General features: G+C 43.1%; 1 non-coding gene across 1 annotated transcript; it reads right to left on the bottom strand.

Annotated features, from left to right (window-relative positions):
- Positions 1-4,931: 4,931 nt before the first annotated feature.
- Positions 4,932-5,034, bottom strand: LOC122673645. The gene has a single exon (XR_006334768.1). It is a non-coding gene; the product is annotated as a U6 spliceosomal RNA (small nuclear RNA).
- Positions 5,035-5,440: the final 406 nt, after the last annotated feature.

Consider the following 5,440-nt stretch of genomic DNA (forward strand, 5'->3'; position numbering starts at 1 on the left):
CACGCTCAGCTTTTATTCATGCTTGGTCACCTGCCTTGGTCCATGGTCTTGCCCCTTTCCCAGTTGCACTTGCGTATTACTCAGTGGTGAGCTTGTAGCGGGGGCAGAAGTTCTTGATTTTCCTGGTCCAACCTCAGTTCCAGGCAGTATGCCGAGGCTTCAAAAGTGTGCCCTTGTGAGTATTCATTCCCTTTGCTTCTTTGGCAGCCAGACTCTGCCTTGAGTCTGTGGTGAGTTCGGGGCAGGAGAAATACTCTCTCCTCTCCCCCAGCAGAAGCAAATCTTTTTTATTGGTGCAGAATAACTGGTCCAAGAGTGTTTCCTTCACATCCTCCAGGGAAGATATCTTTTGCTTCTATCCTCCCTATGGAAGCAATGGGTCTGTGACTAGTTCCTAGGGGCAGGAAGGAGCACTTCCTACCCACCGTCACATGCTGGGGGGAAGGGCTGAGAATGACTGCTGTGCTTCCTCCAATGGCTTAAAGCTTTTCCTTCCTATGAAAATAAGGTCCACAGAAGTAGGCAGTGTTTTGTGCCTGTTCCTCAGAGTCACCAGGTCACCGTTGATGAGGTTTGATCTCAGCTCCTTCCCTGTCCTTACTATTTCTCTAAGAATCTAAGGGGCTCGTGCAGAAGAGCTTGCAAGTGGGTGCAAACTCCCCTACGCCTGGCACTTCCCGTCGTTCTAAAGTGATACGCTAACCCACTATCAGCCTTTAGGGGTTTGTTCATTTTTTCTCTTGTTTCTTCTTACTTACTTCTATTTCAGCCACTTTCCCCTCCATGCTTTGACTAAGATGAGTCCGTCTGTGCATCCTTATGTCCCAGAGGGACTCTTCACTGTGCAATTCAGTTCCATTGGTTGCCTCCTTACCTCAACTCTCAAGAAAAGTTATGACTTTGTAAATAATTCTGGTTGTTATTATTGTGGTGGGAGCAACATTTGATTGTTGTTTTTAAAAATCAATGCGTTTGTTTGTCTGCTGTTCTTAAATATTTACGTACCTATTTATTTGACTGCACCCGATCTCAGTTGGAGCATGCAGGGTCTCCTTGATTCATGCAGGATCTTTTCCGCGGTACACAGACTCTAGTTGTGGTCTGTGGTCTCAGTAGTTGCAGTCTGTGGGCTTAGTTGCCCTGCAGCATGTGGGAGCTTAGTGCCCTGACCAGGAATTGAACCTGCATTCCCTGCCCTGCAAGGTGGGTCCTTAATCCATGGACCACCAGGGAAGTACCAGTACATTTGCTATCTTTAATGTACTTATCAATAAAACGAGAAAAGGTCATTTAAAAATTGGACACCTCTGTGGCTGGTTGACTAAAGTGCAATTACTGAAACCTGAGAATTTGATTTTAGGGTAAATAAAATTATGTTAGGGCTGGTATCCACAAGTGGGACGTTTTCTTCAGGAGTAGTTAGAGACATAGAGCATGTAAATTCCCCATTAGCAGGTCTTTCTGGGATTCATATTGTTGTCCAGTCACTCAGTTGTGCCCAACTCTTTGTGACCCCATGGGCTGTAGCATGCCAGGCTCCCCTGTCCTTCACCATCTCCTGGCGTTTGCCCAAACTCATGTCCATTGAGGCAGTAATCCCATTTAACCATCTCATCCTCTGTCACCCCCTTCTCTTCCTGCCCTCAATCTTTCCCGGCATCAGAGTCTTTTCCAATGAGTCAGCTCTTTGCATCAGGGATTCATGTGGAGAAAACATTGTTTCTCATCCTTCTACTCTACCTACTTTATCTAATCTAAAATGCTGGTTTTCTTCTGGGCACTGTTGTGGTATTTTGGAGAATTATCAGTGCAAAAATATCCTCCATTTGCTTTCTGTGGTCCTAGCAGAAAGATTTGTCACACTGAAATAGGGTAATGTAAGAAGAAGAGTTAATAAAGTTTACAAAGGCATAAGCGGTGTGTGGAGATAGTGCCAGGAAGAGTGATGTATTGGCATGCCAGTGACAGGGGGGCTCTGCTCTCATCAGGGGCTGAAAGGGGAAGAAGAGGGAGGAGCAGCTGGAGAAAATTTGAAGAAAAAGAGAGCTGTGTAGGCAGGGCACCCAGGTGGCATTGTGACCTTTGATTTATGGGTACAGCTTGTCCCTGGTGACCCCAAAGAGAGGCACCCAAAGGAATAAATACTTCAACTACACTGTCCTTCTTCCTTATCTTCTCTCTGTGGTCTCTGTGGACTGTCCCATCCCACATGGAACAGATGAACATCCAAGGGCACAGAGCAGGTGGGAAAGCTGGAGAGTGTATCTAGGGAAGCACATAAGGTGATCTCCCACCCATCTGGGGACTCTGCATGGGCATGGAGACTCCCTTTTTCAGTTTTTCTACCTTATTTTGTAGATAATAGCACTATTCCATCTCTTTATTATTTCTTAGAAAAACTTCTAACAGGGTTTGTTTTGTTGTCTAGATATAACTGGTTAAAGAAACTCTTAACATTTTACCAGAGGACTTCCTTGAGAAGAGAGCAAATGAATTATAGGAGACCAAAGTCGTTGAATTAGGATGAACTAGTAATTTACTGGTGGCCAAGTGACTCTTCCTGAACGCACTGGGTCAGCCTCTAAGCTGCCTGCAGAAGTCTCAATCCTCTCACCTTGGTGTTTGGGAAGCTTTGTGAGGAGGACATTAGAGTAGGCAGCTGAGTTAAGCTGGTGGCTCAGAGGTTAAAGCGTCTGCCTGCAATGCAGGAGATCCGGGTTCGATCCCTGAGTCAGGAAGGTCCCCTGGAGAAGGAAATGGCAACCCACTCCAGTATTCTTGCCTGGAGAATCCCATGGACGGAGGAGCCTGGTAGGCTACAGTCCATGGGGTCGCAAAGAGTCGGACACGACTGAGAGACTTCACTATTGTTATGGTCAGGGTCTGCTTGTGAGTGGCCTGTTCTCTCCTGTACCTCACTCTGTATTCCCAGCATGGGGATGGAGTGAGGAGCATAAGTTTCAGAAACATCAAAATAAGCTCCTCAGCAAGAATGGCTGGGGACCCTGGAGAAGATTGGTCAATGTCTCTTGCTGAAGTCGGAGAAAAGGTAAGTCATTAGCCCACGAGGAAAAGAGGCAGAACAGCAAACAGCAACAGGCTCTGCCAGGAATGACTAAGCCTGCTACGAATCATGAAAGAAATTATCATGAGTCACAAGGCAGATTTTATAGCCTCACTTGTGCACCTGCACGATCAGCAGGAACTTCTGAATATGAAAGATAATGATATAAGCATGTGGAGGGGACGGGATGCCCAGAGATACAATATGTTCCTCTGGTGGATATATGCAATCTATCTTGACAGATCTACCATCTCACCTTTTAGCCAATCTGATTCTCACTTAACAAAACTGCTATAATCAGTGGATATAAGAATGTGTGCTAGAAACACCTGAAAGGTAACTGGGCACATGATACAATGGAAATGTATCCATATTTGTTTTGCTCCATATACTCCTATATTTTTTATTAAAAAATTGTGTAATTAAATTTTAATTGCACAATTAAATTTTTATAATTTACATTTTAATTAAAATTTGTATAGTATTTGTGTAATTAAAAAGGAATGCTTCTATATCTCTACAAACACAGAGAATATGGTAGCTCTTAATACTGGTTATGCACCAGACTCACCTGTTCTTATGGACTCAATGTTTGTGTTCCCCCAAATTCATATATTGAAACCCTACCTCCCCCCAATACGATTCGATGAGTCACTAGAGAGTTAAACTGCCTTCTTTGAATCCTGGCTCTGTCAGGTATTAGCTGTGTGGTGTTAGGTTGGTTATCCAACTTCTCTGGCCCTGAGATTCTCTTCTGTAAAACGGGGATAGTGACAGGACCCACCTCATAGCGTTGTTGTTGCCTTTCAGTAAAGTGCTGAGACCAGATCCGGGCACATAATAGAGTGCTGTGGTGAGTATTCACTGTTTTATTATTTATTCATCCCAAGTATAGACTAGTCCAGCCTGACAGTGAGGGTCTGAGTTATAGAATGCAATTCAAGAAGCAGGCATAATTTTATTCTTCACCACAGAATTCTGTTTTAAACTGTTAGCCATAAACATTTGTCTTTTATCTCTTCTCTAAGTTTTTAACTGAGGCATAGTTGGTTTACAATGCTGTGTTAGTTCAGGTATACCGCAGTGGGTCAGTTATACATGCACATACATACACTTTTTCTTTTTAGATTCTTTTCTCATATAGGCCTTTACAGAACACTGAATAGCGTTCCCTATGTTATGCAGTGGGTTCTTATTATTTTTCTATTTCATATACTGTTGTTTTTATTCAGTCGCCAAGTCATGTCTGACTCTCTGTGACCCCACAGACTGCAGCACACCAGGTTTCCCTGTCCTTCACTATCTTTTTTGAGTTTGCTCAAACTCACGTCCACTGAGTCAGTGATACCATACAACCATCTCATCCTCTGTCGCCCACTTCTCCTGTCCTCAATCTTTCCCAGCATCAGGGTCTTTTCCAATAAGTCAGCTTTCTGCATTAGGTGGCCAAAGTATTGGAGCTTCAGCTTTAGCATCAGTCCTTCCAGTAAATACTCAAGGTTTATTTCCTTTAGGATTGATTGGTTTGATTTCCTTGCTGTCCAAGGGACTCTTAAGAGGCTTCTCCCAAAAAAAAAAAAAAAAAGTCTTCTCGCACCACAGTTTGAAAGCATCAATTCTTTGGCACTTAACCTTATTTATGACCCAACTCTCACATCCATACATGACTACTGGAAAACCCATAGCTTTCACTTTTATGGACCTTTGCTGGCAAAGTGATGTCTCTGCTTTTTAATATGCTGTTTAGCTTTTCTTCCAAGGAGCAGGCGTCTTTTAATTTTATATGTGTATGTGTCAGTCCCGATCTCCAATCTCCCAGTTTATCCCTCCTCCTCACCCCCTGGCATAACCATAAGTTTGTCTCCTCCATCTATGACTCTACTTCTGTTTTGTAAATAAATTCACTTAGCAGGGGCCATGCTTACCTTCTCTATATTGTTCCAGTTTTAGTATATCTGCTGCTGAAGCAAACACCTTTATTTTCTATTAGTAAGTTCCTTATTTCTACCTGCATCCCAACTCTGGCTGGGGTATAGAAAAATCAAAAGGGATACTACAGAACCTCAGAGCCATTAGGATGGGGGCCTTGTTATGTTACATCCAGAGGGGTAATGGTGGGCACTGGATGGGCAAAGACTTCATGGGGAAAGTTGAATTTATAATTGAGACTTAAAAGATGAGTAGCATTATGTTATATAGTGATGGGTATTTTATTTCAAGAAAGTGAGAAATCCTGGGGCAGAGTCAAAAGATCCAATGAGAAGGGAGGTGTTGATAAGTCAATTTAGAAATGTTTTGGGTCACAGTTTCAGATGGTAAAGTTCTGAACAGGAGATTAGTTCATCTTCAACTTGGTGATGGGATTGTAATGCTTAT

This window comes from Cervus elaphus, chromosome 17 (genome assembly GCF_910594005.1).
Source record: "Cervus elaphus chromosome 17, mCerEla1.1, whole genome shotgun sequence".
In the NCBI taxonomy this organism is placed as follows: Eukaryota; Metazoa; Chordata; class Mammalia; order Artiodactyla; family Cervidae; genus Cervus; species Cervus elaphus.